This window comes from Channa argus, unplaced genomic scaffold (genome assembly GCF_033026475.1).
Source record: "Channa argus isolate prfri unplaced genomic scaffold, Channa argus male v1.0 Contig022, whole genome shotgun sequence".
Taxonomy (NCBI): Eukaryota; Metazoa; Chordata; class Actinopteri; order Anabantiformes; family Channidae; genus Channa; species Channa argus.
Window position 1 is genome coordinate 678368 of NW_027125241.1, and position 21855 is coordinate 700222.

General features: G+C 43.1%; 5 non-coding genes across 5 annotated transcripts; all 5 read left to right on the top strand.

Moving 5' to 3' along the window:
- Positions 1–1718: 1718 nt before the first annotated feature.
- Positions 1719–1789, top strand: trnag-gcc (transfer RNA glycine (anticodon GCC)). The gene has a single exon. It is a non-coding gene; the product is annotated as a tRNA-Gly (tRNA).
- A 5755-nt stretch (positions 1790–7544) lies between these two features.
- On the top strand, positions 7545–7615 carry trnag-gcc (transfer RNA glycine (anticodon GCC)). Its single transcript has one exon. It is a non-coding gene; the product is annotated as a tRNA-Gly (tRNA).
- Positions 7616–11962: 4347 nt separating this feature from the next.
- On the top strand, positions 11963–12035 carry trnam-cau (transfer RNA methionine (anticodon CAU)). The gene has a single exon. It is a non-coding gene; the product is annotated as a tRNA-Met (tRNA).
- A 5956-nt stretch (positions 12036–17991) lies between these two features.
- Positions 17992–18064, top strand: trnam-cau (transfer RNA methionine (anticodon CAU)). Its single transcript has one exon. It is a non-coding gene; the product is annotated as a tRNA-Met (tRNA).
- A 1774-nt stretch (positions 18065–19838) lies between these two features.
- trnam-cau (transfer RNA methionine (anticodon CAU)) lies at positions 19839–19911 on the top strand. The gene has a single exon. It is a non-coding gene; the product is annotated as a tRNA-Met (tRNA).
- Positions 19912–21855: the final 1944 nt, after the last annotated feature.

A 21855-nucleotide genomic window follows, 5' to 3' on the forward strand; every position in this document is an offset into this window, starting at 1 on the left:
TTGACTGACTGATATGCAGTAACAGAGGTCTCAGCCTTCTATTTATTCTCAGGACAATTAATGAAGACCCAATTAAGTGTGTCAATGCTATTGTCTTTATGAAATGCGAAAAGGTGTTTACAATTAACAGTTGGCAGCGCGTCAGTCTCATAATCTGAAGGTCGTGAGTTCAAGCCTCACACGAGGCAGGTTTTTCGTAGAATGGACAGCTTCGACATATGTGCGGTCCTCTACCTTCCAGAGACAGCATTGGTAATCCAAAGGTCAAAGGAATAAAGTCTTCAGCACAACAAGTGTTCTTTCCGTGAACTCCAGCTCCCCTCTCTAGTACCGAGATTTGTGCCAGTCAAGGAGCTTAGACTTCAACACCTGCACATTTTCACACCACTAGAATGACATGAAACAGAACAAAGGAAAAAGGGAGGGTATTCTATAAAGATGTTTTGAGACAGTTCTACCTTCTCTCCATCTCTTGAGTAGACGTGAGGGCTGGGCAGCCTCCGAAACTGTTTTACCATCCAACAAAACATTCTGTCCCAAGTACTAACCTCATTAGTCTGAAGACAATTAATGAAGACTCAATTAAGGGCGTCAATGCTATTGCCTTTGTGAAATGCGAAAAGATGTTTACATTTTTTCAATTTAGCATGCTTTTTCCCTCAGCCTCGGTAGTTCAGTGGTGATGAGGATAGATGTGATGAGGTGGTGTTTACATTTTTTGTCAAGCCTGACACGAGGCAGGTCTATTGTAGAATGGCCAGCTTGGACATATGTGCAGTCCTCTACCTTCTAGAGAGAGCATTGGTAATGCAAAGGACAAAGGAATAAAGGCTTTAGGAGAACAAGTGTTTTTTTCCGTGAACTCTAGATGCTTAAAGCATATATAAAACCTAAAATTCAACCCAAACTAAAGCGGACATCCAGGAATTGCGCTCCCCTGTCTAATACCCAAGATGTGTGCCAGTCAAGGAGCTTAGATTTCAACACCTGCAAATTTTCACACCACTAGAAGGGCATGAAACAGAACAAAGGAAAAAGGGAAGGTATGCTATAAAGATGTTTTAAGACATTTCTACCTTCTCTCCATCTCTTGAGTAGACGTGATGGGTGGACAGCTTCCGAAACAGTTTTCCAACAAAACATTCTGTCCCAAGTACTAACTTCATTAGTGTGACTGTCCAGAGGTGCAGTGGAATACAATGTAGGCATTGGTAGTTCAGTGGTGATGAGGTTAGTGTTGGGTTTAGTACGTAGTACTGATGGACCATCAAAAAACATTCTGTCTACACGCGATGGCGTCTTCAATGGAACTCCTTTCTCCGGCACATGGGCATTGGTGGTTCAGTGGTCGAATTCTCGCCTCTGCATCTGCAAATTCTCACCCCACTAGAATGGCATGAAACACAACAAAGGGAAAAAGGAAGGTATGCTATAAAGATGATTTAAGACACTTCTACCTTCTCTCCATCTCTTGAGTAGACACGAGGGTTGGGCAGTTTCCGAAACTGTTTTACCTTTCAGCAAAACATTCTGTCCCAAGTACAAATGTCATTAGTGCGACTGTCCAGTGGTGCAGTGGAACACAATGTGGGCATTGGTAGTTCAGTGGTGATGAGGTTAGTATGTGGTTTAGTATGTAGTACTGATGGACCATCAAGAAAAAGATTCTGTCTACACGCGATGGCGTCTTCAATGGAACTCCTTTTTCCAACATGTGGGCATTGGTGGTTCAGTGGTCGAATTCTCGCCTGCCACGCGGGAGACCCGGGTTCGATTCCTGGCCAATGCAAGCACCTCTTTAAAAGTCTCACAACTCAAAATGAGCGCAGCTTGACTGACTGATATGCAGTAACAGAGGTCTCAGCCTTCTATTTATTCTCAGGACAATTAATGAAGACCCAATTAAGTGTGTCAATGCTATTGTCTTTATGAAATGCGAAAAGGTGTTTAAAATTGTTTTTCAATTTAGCAGGCGCATTCCCTCAGCCTCGTTGGCGCAGTTGGCGCGTCAGTCTCATAATCTGAAGGTCGTGAGTTCAAGCCTCACACGAGGCAGGTTTTTCGTAGAATGGACAGCTTCGACATATGTGCGGTCCTCTACCTTCCAGAGACAGCATTGGTAATCCAAAGGTCAAAGGAATAAAGTCTTCAGCACAACAAGTGTTCTTTCCGTGAACTCCAGCTCCCCTCTCTAGTACCGAGATTTGTGCCAGTCAAGGAGCTTAGACTTCAACACCTGCACATTTTCACACCACTAGAATGACATGAAACAGAACAAAGGAAAAAGGGAGGGTATGCTATAAAGATGTTTTGAGACAGTTCTACCTTCTCTCCATCTCTTGAGTAGACGTGAGGGCTGGGCAGCCTCCGAAACTGTTTTACCATCCAACAAAACATTCTGTCCCAAGTACTAACCTCAATAGTCTGAAGACAATTAATGAAGACTCAATTAAGGGCGTCAATGCTATTGCCTTTGTGAAATGCGAAAAGATGTTTACATTTTTTCAATTTAGCATGCTTTTTCCCTCAGCCTCGGTAGTTCAGTGGTGATGAGGATAGATGTGATGAGGTGTTTACATTTTTTGTCAAGCCTGACACGAGGCAGGTCTATTGTAGAATGGCCAGCTTGGACATATGTGCAGTCCTCTACCTTCTAGAAAGAGCATTGGTAATGCAAAGGACAAAGGAATAAAGGCTTTAGGAGAACAAGTGTTTTTTTCCATGAACTCTAGATGCTTAAAGCATATATAAAACCTAAAATTCAACCCAAACTAAAGCGGACATCCAGGAATTGCGCTCCCCTATCTAATACCCAAGATGTGTGCCAGTCAAGGAGCTTAGATTTCAACACCTGCAAATTTTCACACCACTAGAAGGGCATGAAACAGAACAAAGGAAAAAGGGAGGGTATGCTATAAAGATGTTTTGAGACAGTTCTACCTTCTCTCCATCTCTTGAGTAGATTTGAGGGCTGGGAAGCCTCCGAAACTGTTTTACAACAAAACATTCTGTCCCAAGTACTAACCTCATTAGTCTGAAGACAATTAATGAAGACTCAATTAAGGGCGTCAATGCTATTGCCTTTGTGAAATGCGAAAAGATGTTTACATTTTTTCAATTTAGCATGCTTTTTCCCTCAGCCTCGGTAGTTCAGTGGTGATGAGGATAGATGTGATGAGGTGTTTACATTTTTTGTCAAGCCTGACACGAGGCAGGTCTATTGTAGAATGGCCAGCTTGGACATATGTGCAGTCCTCTACCTTCTAGAGAGAGCATTGGTAATGCAAAGGACAAAGGAATAAAGGCTTTAGGAGAACAAGTGTTTTTTTCCGTGAACTCTAGATGCTTAAAGCATATATAAAACCTAAAATTCAACCCAAACTAAAGCGGACATCCAGGATTTGCGCTCCCCTGTCTAACACCCAAGATGTGTGCCAGTCAAGGAGCTTAGATTTCAACACCTGCAAATTTTCACACCACTAGAAGGGCATGAAACAGAACAAAGGAAAAAGGGAAGGTATGCTATAAAGATGTTTTAAGACATTTCTACCTTCTCTCCATCTCTTGAGTAGACGTGATGGGTGGACAGCTTCCGAAACAGTTTTCCAACAAAACATTCTGTCCCAAGTACTAACTTCATTAGTGTGACTGTCCAGAGGTGCAGTGGAACACAATGTGGGCATTGGTAGTTCAGTGGTGATGAGGTTAGTGTTGGGTTTAGTACGTAGTACTGATGGACCATCAAAAAACATTCTGTCTACACGCGATGGCGTCTTCAATGGAACTCCTTTCTCCGGCACATGGGCATTGGTGGTTCAGTGGTCGAATTCTCGCCTCTGCATCTGCAAATTCTCACCCCACTAGAATGGCATGAAACACAACAAAGGGAAAAAGGAAGGTATGCTATAAAGATGATTTAAGACACTTCTACCTTCTCTCCATCTCTTGAGTAGACACGAGGGTTGGGCAGTTTCCGAAACTGTTTTACCTTTCAGCAAAACATTCTGTCCCAAGTACAAATGTCATTAGTGCGACTGTCCAGTGGTGCAGTGGAACACAATGTGGGCATTGGTAGTTCAGTGGTGATGAGGTTAGTATGTGGTTTAGGCTGCAAGCGCCTCTTTAAAAGTCTCAGCTTGACTGACTGATATGCAGTAACAGAGGTCTCAGCCTTCTATTTATTCTCAGGACAATTAATGAAGACCCAATTAAGTGTGTCAATGCTATTGTCTTTATGAAATGCGAAAAGGTGTTTACAATTGTTTTTCAATTTAGCAGGAGCATTCCCTCAGCCTCGTTGGCGCGTCAGTCTCATAATCTGAAGGTCGTGAGTTCAAGCCTCACACGAGGCAGGTTTTTCGTAGAATGGACAGCTTCGACATATGTGCGGTCCTCTACCTTCCAGAGACAGCATTGGTAATCCAAAGGTCAAAGGAATAAAGTCTTCAGCACAACAAGTGTTCTTTCCGTGAACTCCAGCTCCCCTCTCTAGTACCGAGATTTGTGCCAGTCAAGGAGCTTAGACTTCAACACCTGCACATTTTCACACCACTAGAATGACATGAAACAGAACAAAGGAAAAAGGGAGGGTATGCTATAAAGATGTTTTGAGACAGTTCTACCTTCTCTCCATCTCTTGAGTAGACGTGAGGGCTGGGCAGCCTCCGAAACTGTTTTACCATCCAACAAAACATTCTGTCCCAAGTACTAACCTCATTAGTCTGAAGACAATTAATGAAGACTCAATTAAGGGCGTCAATGCTATTGCCTTTGTGAAATGCGAAAAGATGTTTACATTTTTTCAATTTAGCATGCTTTTTCCCTCAGCCTCGGTAGTTCAGTGGTGATGAGGATAGATGTGATGAGGTGGTGTTTACATTTTTTGTCAAGCCTGACACGAGGCAGGTCTATTGTAGAATGGCCAGCTTGGACATATGTGCAGTCCTCTACCTTCTAGAGAGAGCATTGGTAATGGAAAGGACAAAGGAATAAAGGCTTTAGGAGAACAACTGTTTTTTTCCGTGAATTCTAGATGCTTAAAGCATATATAAAACCTAAAATTCAAGCCAAACTAAAGAGGACATCCAGGAATTGCGCTCCCCTGTCTAATACCCAAGCTGTGTGCCAGTCAAGGAGCTTAGATTTCAACACCTGCAAATTTTCACACCACTAGAAGGGCATGAAACAGAACAAAGGAAAAAGGGAAGGTATGCTATAAAGATGTTTTAAAACATTTCTACCTTCTCTCCATCTCTTGAGTAGACGTGATGGGTGGACAGCTTCCGAAACAGTTTTCCAACAAAACATTCTGTCCCAAGTACTAACTTCATTAGTGTGACTGTCCAGAGGTGCAGTGGAACACAATGTGGGCATTGGTAGTTCAGTGGTGATGAGGTTAGTGTTGGGTTTAGTACGTAGTACTGATGGACCATCAAAAAACATTCTGTCTACACGCGATGGCGTCTTCAATGGAACTCCTTTCTCCGGCACATGGGCATTGGTGGTTCAGTGGTCGAATTCTCGCCTCTGCATCTGCAAATTCTCACCCCATTAGAATGGCATGAAACACAACAAAGGGAAAAAGGAAGGTATGCTATAAAGATGATTTAAGACATTTCTACCTTCTCTCCATCTCTTGAGTAGACACGAGGGTTGGGCAGTTTCCGAAACTGTTTTACCTTTCAGCAAAACATTCTGTCCCAAGTACAAATGTCATTAGTGCGACTGTCCAGTGGTGCAGTGGAACACAATGTGGGCATTGGTAGTTCAGTGGTGATGAGGTTAGTATGTGGTTTAGGCTGCAAGCGCCTCTTTAAAAGTCTCAGCTTGACTGACTGATATGCAGTAACAGAGGTCTCAGCCTTCTATTTATTCTCAGGACAATTAATGAAGACCCAATTAAGTGTGTCAATGCTATTGTCTTTATGAAATGCGAAAAGGTGTTTACAAATAACAGTTGGCAGCGCGTCAGTCTCATAATCTGAAGGTCGTGAGTTCAAGCCTCACACGAGGCAGGTTTTTCGTAGAATGGACAGCTTCGACATATGTGCGGTCCTCTACCTTCCAGAGACAGCATTGGTAATCCAAAGGTCAAAGGAATAAAGTCTTCAGCACAACAAGTGTTCTTTCCGTGAACTCCAGCTCCCCTCTCTAGTACCGAGATTTGTGCCAGTCAAGGAGCTTAGACTTCAACACCTGCACATTTTCACACCACTAGAATGACATGAAACAGAACAAAGGAAAAAGGGAGGGTATTCTATAAAGATGTTTTGAGACAGTTCTACCTTCTCTCCATCTCTTGAGTAGACGTGAGGGCTGGGCAGCCTCCGAAACTGTTTTACCATCCAACAAAACATTCTGTCCCAAGTACTAACCTCATTAGTCTGAAGACAATTAATGAAGACTCAATTAAGGGCGTCAATGCTATTGCCTTTGTGAAATGCGAAAAGATGTTTACATTTTTTCAATTTAGCATGCTTTTTCCCTCAGCCTCGGTAGTTCAGTGGTGATGAGGATAGATGTGATGAGGTGGTGTTTACATTTTTTGTCAAGCCTGACACGAGGCAGGTCTATTGTAGAATGGCCAGCTTGGACATATGTGCAGTCCTCTACCTTCTAGAGAGAGCATTGGTAATGCAAAGGACAAAGGAATAAAGGCTTTAGGAGAACAAGTGTTTTTTTCCGTGAACTCTAGATGCTTAAAGCATATATAAAACCTAAAATTCAACCCAAACTAAAGCGGACATCCAGGAATTGCGCTCCCCTGTCTAATACCCAAGATGTGTGCCAGTCAAGGAGCTTAGATTTCAACACCTGCAAATTTTCACACCACTAGAAGGGCATGAAACAGAACAAAGGAAAAAGGGAAGGTATGCTATAAAGATGTTTTAAGACATTTCTACCTTCTCTCCATCTCTTGAGTAGACGTGATGGGTGGACAGCTTCCGAAACAGTTTTCCAACAAAACATTCTGTCCCAAGTACTAACTTCATTAGTGTGACTGTCCAGAGGTGCAGTGGAACACAATGTGGGCATTGGTAGTTCAGTGGTGATGAGGTTAGTGTTGGGTTAAGTACGTAGTACTGATGGACCATCAAAAAACATTCTGTCTACACGCGATGGCGTCTTCAATGGAACTCCTTTCTCTGGCACATGGGCATTGGTGGTTCAGTGGTCGAATTCTCGCCTCTGCATCTGCAAATTCTCACCCCACTAGAATGGCATGAAACACAACAAAGGGAAAAAGGAAGGTATGCTATAAAGATGATTTAAGACACTTCTACCTTCTCTCCATCTCTTGAGTAGACACGAGGGTTGGGCAGTTTCCGAAACTGTTTTACCTTTCAGCAAAACATTCTGTCCCAAGTACAAATGTCATTAGTGCGACTGTCCAGTGGTGCAGTGGAACACAATGTGGGCATTGGTAGTTCAATGGTGATGAGGTTAGTATGTGGTTTAGTATGTAGTACTGATGGACCATCAAGAAAAAGTTTCTGTCTACACGCGATGGCGTCTTCAATGGAACTCCTTTTTCCAACACGTGGGCATTGGTGGTTCAGTGGTCGAATTCTCGCCTGCCACGCGGGAGACCCGGGTTCGATTCCCGGCCAATGCAAGCGCATCTTTAAAAGTCTCAGCTTGACTGACTGATATGCAGTAACAGAGGTCTCAGCCTTCTATTTATTCTCAGGACAATTAATGAAGACCCAATTAAGTGTGTCAATGATATTGTCTTTATGAAATGCGAAAAGGTGTTTAAAATTGTTTTTCAATTTAGCAGGCGCATTCCCTCAGCCTCGTTGGCGCAGTTGGCGCGTCAGTCTCATAATCTGAAGGTCGTGAGTTCAAGCCTCACACGAGGCAGGTTTTTCGTAGAATGGACAGCTTCGACATATGTGCGGTCCTCTACCTTCCAGAGACAGCATTGGTAATCCAAAGGTCAAAGGAATAAAGTCTTCAGCACAACAAGTGTTCTTTCCGTGAACTCCAGCTCCCCTCTCTAGTACCGAGATTTGTGCCAGTCAAGGAGCTTAGACTTCAACACCTGCACATTTTCACACCACTAGAATGACATGAAACAGAACAAAGGAAAAAGGGAGGGTATGCTATAAAGATGTTTTGAGACAGTTCTACCTTCTCTCCATCTCTTGAGTAGACGTGAGGGCTGGGCAGCCTCCGAAACTGTTTTACCATCCAACAAAACATTCTGTCCCAAGTACTAACCTCAATAGTCTGAAGACAATTAATGAAGACTCAATTAAGGGCGTCAATGCTATTGCCTTTGTGAAATGCGAAAAGATGTTTACATTTTTTCAATTTAGCATGCTTTTTCCCTCAGCCTCGGTAGTTCAGTGGTGATGAGGATAGATGTGATGAGGTGTTTACATTTTTTGTCAAGCCTGACACGAGGCAGGTCTATTGTAGAATGGCCAGCTTGGACATATGTGCAGTCCTCTACCTTCTAGAAAGAGCATTGGTAATGCAAAGGACAAAGGAATAAAGGCTTTAGGAGAACAAGTGTTTTTTTCCATGAACTCTAGATGCTTAAAGCATATATAAAACCTAAAATTCAACCCAAACTAAAGCGGACATCCAGGAATTGCGCTCCCCTATCTAATACCCAAGATGTGTGCCAGTCAAGGAGCTTAGATTTCAACACCTGCAAATTTTCACACCACTAGAAGGGCATGAAACAGAACAAAGGAAAAAGGGAGGGTATGCTATAAAGATGTTTTGAGACAGTTCTACCTTCTCTCCATCTCTTGAGTAGATTTGAGGGCTGGGAAGCCTCCGAAACTGTTTTACAACAAAACATTCTGTCCCAAGTACTAACCTCATTAGTCTGAAGACAATTAATGAAGACTCAATTAAGGGCGTCAATGCTATTGCCTTTGTGAAATGCGAAAAGATGTTTACATTTTTTCAATTTAGCATGCTTTTTCCCTCAGCCTCGGTAGTTCAGTGGTGATGAGGATAGATGTGATGAGGTGTTTACATTTTTTGTCAAGCCTGACACGAGGCAGGTCTATTGTAGAATGGCCAGCTTGGACATATGTGCAGTCCTCTACCTTCTAGAGAGAGCATTGGTAATGCAAAGGACAAAGGAATAAAGGCTTTAGGAGAACAAGTGTTTTTTTCCGTGAACTCTAGATGCTTAAAGCATATATAAAACCTAAAATTCAAGCCAAACTAAAGCGGACATCCAGGAATTGCGCTCCCCTGTCTAATACCCAAGATGTGTGCCAGTCAAGGAGCTTAGATTTCAACACCTGCAAATTTTCACACCACTAGAAGGGCATGAAACAGAACAAAGGAAAAAGGGAAGGTATGCTATAAAGATGTTTTAAGACATTTCTACCTTCTCTCCATCTCTTGAGTAGACGTGATGGGTGGACAGCTTCCGAAACAGTTTTCCAACAAAACATTCTGTCCCAAGTACTAACTTCATTAGTGTGACTGTCCAGAGGTGCAGTGGAACACAATGTGGGCATTGGTAGTTCAGTGGTGATGAGGTTAGTGTTGGGTTTAGTACGTAGTACTGATGGACCATCAAAAAACATTCTGTCTACACGCGATGGCGTCTTCAATGGAACTCCTTTCTCCGGCACATGGGCATTGGTGGTTCAGTGGTCGAATTCTCGCCTCTGCATCTGCAAATTCTCACCCCACTAGAATGGCATGAAACACAACAAAGGGAAAAAGGAAGGTATGCTATAAAGATGATTTAAGACACTTCTACCTTCTCTCCATCTCTTGAGTAGACACGAGGGTTGGGCAGTTTCCGAAACTGTTTTACCTTTCAGCAAAACATTCTGTCCCAAGTACAAATGTCATTAGTGCGACTGTCCAGTGGTGCAGTGGAACACAATGTGGGCATTGGTAGTTCAGTGGTGATGAGGTTAGTATGTGGTTTAGGCTGCAAGCGCCTCTTTAAAAGTCTCAGCTTGACTGACTGATATGCAGTAACAGAGGTCTCAGCCTTCTATTTATTCTCAGGACAATTAATGAAGACCCAATTAAGTGTGTCAATGCTATTGTCTTTATGAAATGCGAAAAGGTGTTTACAATTGTTTTTCAATTTAGCAGGAGCATTCCCTCAGCCTCGTTGGCGCGTCAGTCTCATAATCTGAAGGTCGTGAGTTCAAGCCTCACACGAGGCAGGTTTTTCGTAGAATGGACAGCTTCGACATATGTGCGGTCCTCTACCTTCCAGAGACAGCATTGGTAATCCAAAGGTCAAAGGAATAAAGTCTTCAGCACAACAAGTGTTCTTTCCGTGAACTCCAGCTCCCCTCTATAGTACCGACATTTGTGCCAGTCAAGGAGCTTAGACTTCAACACCTGCACATTTTCACACCACTAGAATGACATGAAACAGAACAAAGGAAAAAGGGAGGGTATGCTATAAAGATGTTTTGAGACAGTTCTACCTTCTCTCCATCTCTTGAGTAGACGTGAGGGCTGGGCAGCCTCCGAAACTGTTTTACCATCCAACAAAACATTCTGTCCCAAGTACTAACCTCATTAGTCTGAAGACAATTAATGAAGACTCAATTAAGGGCGTCAATGCTATTGCCTTTGTGAAATGCGAAAAGATGTTTACATTTTTTCAATTTAGCATGCTTTTTCCCTCAGCCTCGGTAGTTCAGTGGTGATGAGGATAGATGTGATGAGGTGGTGTTTACATTTTTTGTCAAGCCTGACACGAGGCAGGTCTATTGTAGAATGGCCAGCTTGGACATATGTGCAGTCCTCTACCTTCTAGAGAGAGCATTGGTAATGCAAAGGACAAAGGAATAAAGGCTTTAGGAGAACAACTGTTTTTTTCCGTGAACTCTAGATGATTAAAGCATATATAAAACCTAAAATTCAAGCCAAACTAAAGCGGACATCCAGGAATTGCGCTCCCCTGTCTAATACCCAAGATGTGTGCCAGTCAAGGAGCTTAGATTTCAACACCTGCAAATTTTCACACCACTAGAAGGGCATGAAACAGAACAAAGGAAAAAGGGAAGGTATGCTATAAAGATGTTTTAAGACATTTCTACCTTCTCTCCATCTGTTGAGTAGACGTGATGGGTGGACAGCTTCCGAAACAGTTTTACCTTTCAACAAAACATTCTGTCCCAAGTACAAATGTCATTAGTGCGACTGTCCAGTGGTGCAGTGGAACACAATGTAGGCATTGGTAGTTCAGTGGTGATGAGGTTAGTATGTGGTTTAGTACGTAGTACTGATGGACCATCAAAAAACATTCTGTCTACACGCAATGGCGTCTTCAATGGAACTCCTTTCTCCGGCACATGGGCATTGGTGGTTCAGTGGTCGAATTCTCGCCTCTGCATCTGCAAATTCTCACCCCACTAGAATGGCATGAAACACAACAAAGGGAAAAAGGAAGGTATGCTATAAAGATGATTTAAGACACTTCTACCTTCTCTCCATCTCTTGAGTAGACACGAGGGTTGGGCAGTTTCCGAAACTGTTTTACCTTTCAGCAAAACATTCTGTCCCAAGTACAAATGTCATTAGTGCGACTGTCCAGTGGTGCAGTGGAACACAATGTGGGCATTGGTAGTTCAGTGGTGATGAGGTTAGTATGTGGTTTAGTATGTAGTACTGATGGACCATCAAGAAAAAGATTCTGTCTACACGCGATGGCGTCTTCAATGGAACTCCTTTTTCCAACACATGGGCATTGGTGGTTCAGTGGTCGAATTCTCGCCTGCTACGCGGGAGACCCGGGTTCGATTCCCGGCCAATGCAAGCACCTCTTTAAAAGTCTCACAACTCAAAATGAGCGCAGCTTGACTGACTGATATGCAGTAACAGAGGTCTCAGCCTTCTATTTATTCTCAGGACAATTAATGAAGACCCAATTAAGTGTGTCAATGCTATTGTCTTTATGAAATGCGAAAAGGTGTTTACAATTGTTTTTCAATTTAGCAGGCGCATTCCCTCAGCCTCGTTGGCGCAGTTGGCAGCGCGTCAGTCTCATAATCTGAAGGTCGTGAGTTCAAGCCTCACACGAGGCAGGTTTTTCGTAGAATGGACAGCTTCGACATATGTGCGGTCCTCTACCTTCCAGAGACAGCATTGGTAATCCAAAGGTCAAAGGAATAAAGTCTTCAGCACAACAAGTGTTCTTTCCGTGAACTCCAGCTCCCCTCTCTAGTACCGAGACTTGTGCCAGTCAAGGAGCTTAGACTTCAACACCTGCACATTTTCACACCACTAGAATGACATGAAACAGAACAAAGGAAAAAGGGAGGGTATGCTATAAAGATGTTTTGAGACAGTTCTACCTTCTCTCCATCTCTTGAGTAGACTTGAGGGCTGGGCAGCCTCCGAAACTGTTTTACAACAAAACATTCTGTCCCAAGTACTAACCTCAATAGTCTGAAGACAATTAATGAAGACTCAATTAAGGGCGTCAATGCTATTGCCTTTGTGAAATGCGAAAAGATGTTTACATTTTTTCAATTTAGCATGCTTTTTCCCTCAGCCACGCTGAGGGTCACGTGTAGGTGATGAGGATAGATGTGATGAGGTGTTTACATTTTTTGTCAAGCCTGACACGAGGCAGGTCTATTGTAGAATGGCCAGCTTGGACATATGTGCAGTCCTCTACCTTCTAGAGAGAGCATTGGTAATGCAAAGGACAAAGGAATAAAGGCTTTAGGAGAACAAGTGTTTTTTTCCGTGAACTCTAGATGCTTAAAGCATATATAAAACCTAAAATTCAACCCAAACTAAGGCGGACATCCAGGAATTGCGCTCCCCTGTCTAATACCCAAGATGTGTGCCAGTCAAGGAGCTTAGATTTCAACACCTGCAAATTTTCACACCACTAGAAGGGCATGAAACAGAACAAAGGAAAAAGGGAAGGTATGCTATAAAGATGTTTTAAGACATTTCTACCTTCTCTCCATCTCTTGAGTAAACGTGATGGGTGGACAGCTTCCGAAACAGTTTTCCTATAAAAACATTCTGTCCCAAGTACTAACTTTATTAGTGTGACTGTCCAGAGGTGCAGTGGAACACAATGTGGGCATTGGTAGTTCAGTGGTGATGAGGTTAGTGTGTGGTTTAGTACGTAGTACTGATGGACCATCAAAAAACATTCTGTCTACACGCGATGGCGTCTTCAATGGAACTCCTTTCTCCGGCACATGGGCATTGGTGGTTCAGTGGTCGAATCCACGCCTCTGCATCTGCAAATTCTCACCCCACTAGAATGGCATGAAACACAACAAAGGGAAAAAGGAAGGTATGCTATAAAGATGATTTAAGACACTTCTACCTTCTCTCCATCTCTTGAGTAGACACGAGGGTTGGGCAGTTTCCGAAACTGTTTTACCTTTCAGCAAAACATTCTGTCCCAAGTACAAATGTCATTAGTGCGACTGTCCAGTGGTGCAGTGGAACACAATGTGGGCATTGGTAGTTCAGTGGTGATGAGGTTAGTATGTGGTTTAGTATGTAGTACTGATGGACCATCAAGAAAAAGATTCTGTCTACACGCGATGGCGTCTTCAATGGAACTCCTTTTTCCAACACGTGGGCATTGGTGGTTCAGTGGTCGAATTCTCGCCTGCCACGCGGGAGACCCGGGCTCGATTCCCGGCCAATGCAAGCACCTCTTTAAAAGTCTCACAACTCAAAATGAGCGCAGCTTGACTGACTGATATGCAGTAACAGAGGTCTCAGCCTTCTATTTATTCTCAGGACAATTAATGAAGACCCAATTCAGTGTGTCAATGCTATTGTCTTTATGAAATGCGAAAAGGTGTTTACAATTGTTTTGCAATTTAGCAGGAGCATTCCCTCAGCCTCGTTGGCGCGTCAGTCTCATAATCTGAAGGTCGTGAGTTCAAGCCTCACACGAGGCAGGTTTTTCGTAGAATGGACAGCTTCGACATATGTGCGGTCCTCTACCTTCCAGAGACAGCATTGGTAATCCAAAGGTCAAAGGAATAAAGTCTTCAGCACAACAAGTGTTCTTTCCGTGAACTCCAGCTCCCCTCTCTAGTACCGAGATTTGTGCCAGTCAAGGAGCTTAGACTTCAACACCTGCACATTTTCACACCACTAGAATGACATGAAACAGAACAAAGGAAAAAGGGAGGGTATGCTATAAAGATGTTTTGAGACAGTTCTACCTTCTCTCCATCTCTTGAGTAGACGTGAGGGCTGGGCAGCCTCCGAAACTGTTTTACCATCCAACAAAACATTCTGTCCCAAGTACTAACCTCAATAGTCTGAAGACAATTAATGAAGACTCAATTAAGGGCGTCAATGCTATTGCCTTTGTGAAATGCGAAAAGATGTTTACATTTTTTCAATTTAGCATGCTTTTTCCCTCAGCCTCGGTAGTTCAGTGGTGATGAGGATAGATGTGATGAGGTGTTTACATTTTTTGTCAAGCCTGACACGAGGCAGGTCTATTGTAGAATGGCCAGCTTGGACATATGTGCAGTCCTCTACCTTCTAGAAAGAGCATTGGTAATGCAAAGGACAAAGGAATAAAGGCTTTAGGAGAACAAGTGTTTTTTTCCATGAACTCTAGATGCTTAAAGCATATATAAATCCTAAAATTCAACCCAAACTAAAGCGGACATCCAGGAATTGCGCTCCCCTATCTAATACCCAAGATGTGTGCCAGTCAAGGAGCTTAGATTTCAACACCTGCACATTTTCACACCACTAGAATGACATGAAACAGAACAAAGGAAAAAGGGAGGGTATGCTATAAAGATGTTTTGAGACAGTTCTACCTTCTCTCCATCTCTTGAGTAGACTTGAGGGCTGGGCAGCCTCCGAAACTGTTTTACAACAAAACATTCTGTCCCAAGTACTAACCTCATTAGTCTGAAGACAATTAATGAAGACTCAATTAAGGGCGTCAATGCTATTGCCTTTGTGAAATGCGAAAAGATGTTTACATTTTTTCAATTTAGCATGCTTTTTCCCTCAGCCTCGGTAGTTCAGTGGTGATGAGGATAGATGTGATGAGGTGTTTACATTTTTTGTCAAGCCTGACACGAGGCAGGTCTATTGTAGAATGGCCAGCTTGGACATATGTGCAGTCCTCTACCTTCTAGAGAGAGCATTGGTAATGGAAAGGACAAAGGAATAAAGGCTTTAGGAGAACAAGTGTTTTTTTCCGTGAATTCTAGATGCTTAAAGCATATATAAAACCTAAAATTCAAGCCAAACTAAAGCGGACATCCAGGAATTGCGCTCCCCTGTCTAATACCCAAGCTGTGTGCCAGTCAAGGAGCTTAGATTTCAACACCTGCAAATTTTCACACCACTAGAAGGGCATGAAACAGAACAAAGGAAAAAGGGAAGGTATGCTATAAAGATGTTTTAAGACATTTCTACCTTCTCTCCATCTCTTGAGTAGACGTGATGGGTGGACAGCTTCCGAAACAGTTTTCCAACAAAACATTCTGTCCCAAGTACTAACTTCATTAGTGTGACTGTCCAGAGGTGCAGTGGAACACAATGTGGGCATTGGTAGTTCAGTGGTGATGAGGTTAGTGTTGGGTTTAGTACGTAGTACTGATGGACCATCAAAAAACATTCTGTCTACACGCGATGGCGTCTTCAATGGAACTCCTTTCTCCGGCACATGGGCATTGGTGGTTCAGTGGTCGAATTCTCGCCTCTGCATCTGCAAATTCTCACCCCACTAGAATGGCATGAAACACAACAAAGGGAAAAAGGAAGGTATGCTATAAAGATGATTTAAGACACTTCTACCTTCTCTCCATCTCTTGAGTAGACACGAGGGTTGGGCAGTTTCCGAAACTGTTTTACCTTTCAGCAAAACATTCTGTCCCAAGTACAAATGTCATTAGTGCGACTGTCCAGTGGTGCAGTGGAACACAATGTGGGCATTGGTAGTTCAGTGGTGATGAGGTTAGTATGTGGTTTAGGCTGCAAGCGCCTCTTTAAAAGTCTCAGCTTGACTGACTGATATGCAGTAACAGAGGTCTCAGCCTTCTATTTATTCTCAGGACAATTAATGAAGACCCAATTAAGTGTGTCAATGCTATTGTCTTTATGAAATGCGAAAAGGTGTTTACAATTGTTTTTCAATTTAGCAGGAGCATTCCCTCAGCCTCGTTGGCGCGTCAGTCTCATAATCTGAAGGTCGTGAGTTCAAGCCTCACACGAGGCAGGTTTTTCGTAGAATGGACAGCTTCGACATATGTGCGGTCCTCTACCTTCCAGAGACAGCATTGGTAATCCAAAGGTCAAAGGAATAAAGTCTTCAGCACAACAAGTGTTCTTTCCGTGAACTCCAGCTCCCCTCTATAGTACCGAGATTTGTGCCAGTCAAGGAGCTTAGACTTCAACACCTGCACATTTTCACACCACTAGAATGACATGAAACAGAACAAAGGAAAAAGGGAGGGTATTCTATAAAGATGTTTTGAGACAGTTCTACCTTCTCTCCATCTCTTGAGTAGACGTGAGGGCTGGGCAGCCTCCGAAACTGTTTTACCATCCAACAAAACATTCTGTCCCAAGTACTAACCTCATTAGTCTGAAGACAATTAATGAAGACTCAATTAAGGGCGTCAATGCTATTGCCTTTGTGAAATGCGAAAAGATGTTTACATTTTTTCAATTTAGCATGCTTTTTCCCTCAGCCTCGGTAGTTCAGTGGTGATGAGGATAGATGTGATGAGGTGGTGTTTACATTTTTTGTCAAGCCTGACACGAGGCAGGTCTATTGTAGAATGGCCAGCTTGGACATATGTGCAGTCCTCTACCTTCTAGAGAGAGCATTGGTAATGCAAAGGACAAAGGAATAAAGGCTTTAGGAGAACAAGTGTTTTTTTCCGTGAACTCTAGATGCTTAAAGCATATATAAAACCTAAAATTCAAGCCAAACTAAAGCGGACATCCAGGAATTGCGCTCCCCTGTCTAATACCCAAGATGTGTGCCAGTCAAGGAGCTTAGATTTCAACACCTGCAAATTTTCACACCACTAGAAGGGCATGAAACAGAACAAAGGAAAAAGGGAAGGTATGCTATAAAGATGTTTTAAGACATTTCTACCTTCTCTCCATCTGTTGAGTAGACGTGATGGGTGGACAGCTTCCGAAACAGTTTTACCTTTCAACAAAACATTCTGTCCCAAGTACAAATGTCATTAGTGCGACTGTCCAGTGGTGCAGTGGAACACAATGTGGGCATTGGTAGTTCAGTGGTGATGAGGTTAGTATGTGGTTTAGTACGTAGTACTGATGGACCATCAAAAAACATTCTGTCTACACGCAATGGCGTCTTCAATGGAACTCCTTTCTCCGGCACATGGGCATTGGTGGTTCAGTGGTCGAATTCTCGCCTCTGCATCTGCAAATTCTCACCCCACTAGAATGGCATGAAACACAACAAAGGGAAAAAGGAAGGTATGCTATAAAGATGATGTAAGACACTTCTACCTTCTCTCCATCTCTTGAGTAGACACGAGGGTTGGGCAGTTTCCGAAACTGTTTTACCTTTCAGCAAAACATTCTGTCCCAAGTACAAATGTCATTAGTGCGACTGTCCAGTGGTGCAGTGGAACACAATGTGGGCATTGGTAGTTCAGTGGTGATGAGGTTAGTATGTGGTTTAGTATGTAGTACTGATGGACCATCAAGAAAAAGATTCTGTCTACACGCGATGGCGTCTTCAATGGAACTCCTTTTTCCAACACGTGGGCATTGGTGGTTCAGTGGTCGAATTCTCGCCTGCTACGCGGGAGACCCGGGTTCGATTCCCGGCCAATGCAAGCACCTCTTTAAAAGTCTCACAACTCAAAATGAGCGCAGCTTGACTGACTGATATGCAGTAACAGAGGTCTCAGCCTTCTATTTATTCTCAGGACAATTAATGAAGACCCAATTAAGTGTGTCAATGCTATTGTCTTTATGAAATGCGAAAAGGTGTTTACAATTGTTTTTCAATTTAGCAGGCGCATTCCCTCAGCCTCGTTGGCGCAGTTGGCAGCGCGTCAGTCTCATAATCTGAAGGTCGTGAGTTCAAGCCTCACACGAGGCAGGTTTTTCGTAGAATGGACAGCTTCGACATATGTGCGGTCCTCTACCTTCCAGAGACAGCATTGGTAATCCAAAGGTCAAAGGAATAAAGTCTTCAGTACAACAAGTGTTCTTTCCGTGAACTCCAGCTCCCCTCTCTAGTACCGAGACTTGTGCCAGTCAAGGAGCTTAGACTTCAACACCTGCACATTTTCACACCACTAGAATGACATGAAACAGAACAAAGGAAAAAGGGAGGGTATGCTATAAAGATGTTTTGAGACAGTTCTACCTTCTCTCCATCTCTTGAGTAGACTTGAGGGCTGGGCAGCCTCCGAAACTGTTTTACAACAAAACATTCTGTCCCAAGTACTAACCTCAATAGTCTGAAGACAATTAATGAAGACTCAATTAAGGGCGTCAATGCTATTGCCTTTGTGAAATGCGAAAAGATGTTTACATTTTTTCAATTTAGCATGCTTTTTCCCTCAGCCTCGGTAGTTCAGTGGTGATGAGGATAGATGTGATGAGGTGGTGTTTACATTTTTTGTCAAGCCTGACACGAGGCAGGTCTATTGTAGAATGGCCAGCTTGGACATATGTGCAGTCCTCTACCTTCTAGAGAGAGCATTGGTAATGCAAAGGACAAAGGAATAAAGGCTTTAGGAGAACAAGTGTTTTTTTCCGTGAACTCTAGATGCTTAAAGCATATATAAAACCTAAAATTCAACCCAAACTAAGGCGGACATCCAGGAATTGCGCTCCCCTGTCTAATACCCAAGATGTGTGCCAGTCAAGGAGCTTAGATTTCAACACCTGCAAATTTTCACACCACTAGAAGGGCATGAAACAGAACAAAGGAAAAAGGGAAGGTATGCTATAAAGATGTTTTAAGACATTTCTACCTTCTCTCCATCTGTTGAGTAGACGTGATGGGTGGACAGCTTCCGAAACAGTTTTCCAACAAAACATTCTGTCCCAAGTACTAACTTCATTAGTGTGACTGTCCCAAGGTGCAGTGGAACACAATGTGGGCATTGGTAGTTCAGTGGTGATGAGGTTAGTGTTGGGTTTAGTACGTAGTACTGATGGACCATCAAAAAACATTCTGTCTACACGCGATGGCGTCTTCAATGGAACTCCTTTCTCCGGCACATGGGCATTGGTGGTTCAGTGGTCGAATTCTCGCCTCTGCATCTGCAAATTCTCACCCCACTAGAATGGCATGAAACACAACAAAGGGAAAAAGGAAGGTATGCTATAAAGATGATTTAAGACACTTCTACCTTCTCTCCATCTCTTGAGTAGACACGAGGGTTGGGCAGTTTCCGAAACTGTTTTACCTTTCAGCAAAACATTCTGTCCCAAGTACAAATGTCATTAGTGCGACTGTCCAGTGGTGCAGTGGAACACAATGTGGGCATTGGTAGTTCAGTGGTGATGAGGTTAGTATGTGGTTTAGTATGTAGTACTGATGGACCATCAAGAAAAAGATTCTGTCTACACGCGATGGCGTCTTCAATGGAACTCCTTTTTCCAACACGTGGGCATTGGTGGTTCAGTGGTCGAATTCTCGCCTGCCACGCGGGAGACCCGGGCTCGATTCCAAGCCAATGCAAGCTCCTCTTTAAAAGTCTCAGCTTGACTGACTGATATGCAGTAACAGAGGTCTCAGCCTTCTATTTATTCTCAGGACAATTAATGAAGACCCAATTAATTGTGTCAATGCTATTGTCTTTATGAAATGCGAAAAGGTGTTCACAATTGTTTTTCAATTTAGCAGGCGCATTCCCTCAGGCTCGTTGGCGCAGTTGGCAGCGCGTCAGTCTCATAATCTGAAGGTCGTGAGTTCAAGCCTCACACGAGGCAGGTTTTTCGTGGAATGGACAGCTTCGACATATGTGCGGTCCTCTACCTTCCAGAGACAGCATTGGTAATCCAAAGGTCAAAGGAATAAAGTCTTCAGCACAACAAGTGTTCTTTCCGTGAACTCCAGCTCCCCTCTCTAGTACCGAGATTTGTGCCAGTCAAGGAGCTTAGACTTCAACACCTGCACATTTTCACACCACTAGAATGACATGAAACAGAACAAAGGAAAAAGGGAGGGTATGCTATAAAGATGTTTTGAGACAGTTCTACCTTCTCTCCATCTCTTGAGTAGACGTGAGGGCTGGGCAGCCTCCGAAACTGTTTTACAACAAAACATTCTGTCCCAAGTACTAACCTCATTAGTCTGAAGACAATTAATGAAGACTCAATTAAGGGCGTCAATGCTATTGCCTTTGTGAAATGCGAAAAGATGTTTACATTTTTTCAATTTAGCATGCTTTTTCCCTCAGCCTCGGTAGTTCAGTGGTGATGAGGATAGATGTGATGAGGTGGTGTTTACATTTTTTGTCAAGCCTGACAAGAGGCAGGTCTATTGTAGAATGGCCAGCTTGGACATATGTGCAGTCCTCTACCTTCTAGAGAGAGCATTGGTAATGCAAAGGACAAAGGAATAAAGGCTTTAGGAGAACAAGTGTTTTTTTCCGTGAACTCTAGATGCTTAAAGCATATATAAAACCTAAAATTCAACCCAAACTAAGGCGGACATCCAGGAATTGCGCTCCCCTGTCTAATACCCAAGATGTGTGCCAGTCAAGGAGCTTAGATTTCAACACCTGCAAATTTTCACACCACTAGAAGGGCATGAAACAGAACAAAGGAAAAAGGGAAGGTATGCTATAAAGATGTTTTAAGACATTTCTACCTTCTCTCCATCTCTTGAGTAAACGTGATGGGTGGACAGCTTCCGAAACAGTTTTCCAACAAAACATTCTGTCCCAAGTACTAACTTTATTAGTGTGACTGTCCAGAGGTGCAGTGGAACACAATGTGGGCATTGGTAGTTCAGTGGTGATGAGGTTAGTGTGTGGTTTAGTACGTAGTACTGATGGACCATCAAAAAACATTCTGTCTACACGCGATGGCGTCTTCAATGGAACTCCTTTCTCCGGCACATGGGCATTGGTGGTTCAGTGGTCGAATCCACGCCTCTGCATCTGCAAATTCTCACCCCACTAGAATGGCATGAAACACAACAAAGGGAAAAAGGAAGGTATGCTATAAAGATGATTTAAGACACTTCTACCTTCTCTCCATCTCTTGAGTAGACACGAGGGTTGGGCAGTTTCCGAAACTGTTTTACCTTTCAGCAAAACATTCTGTCCCAAGTAAAAATGTCATTAGTGTGACTGTCCAGTGGTTATTTTGTCAAGCCTGACACGAGGCAGGTCTATTGTAGAATGGCCAGCTTGGACATATGTGCAGTCCTCTACCTTCTAGAGAGAGCATTGGTAATGCAAAGGACAAAGGAATAAAGGCTTTAGGAGAACAAGTGTTTTTTTCCGTGAACTCTAGATGCTTAAAGCATATATAAAACCTAAAATTCAACCCAAACTAAAGCGGACATCCAGGAATTGCGCTCCCCTGTCTAATACCCAAGATGTGTGCCAGTCAAGGAGCTTAGATTTCAACACCTGCAAATTTTCACCCCACTAGAATGGCATGAAACACAACAAAGGGAAAAAGGGAAGGTATGCTATAAAGATGATTTAAGACACTTCTACCTTCTCTCCATCTCTTGAGTAGACACGAGGGTTGGGCAGTTTCCGAAACTGTTTTACCTTTCAGCAAAACATTCTGTCCCAAGTACAAATGTCATTAGTGCGACTGTCCAGTGGTGCAGTGGAACACAATGTGGGCATTGGTAGTTCAGTGGTGATGAGGTTAGTATGTGGTTTAGTATGTAGTACTGATGGACCATCAAGA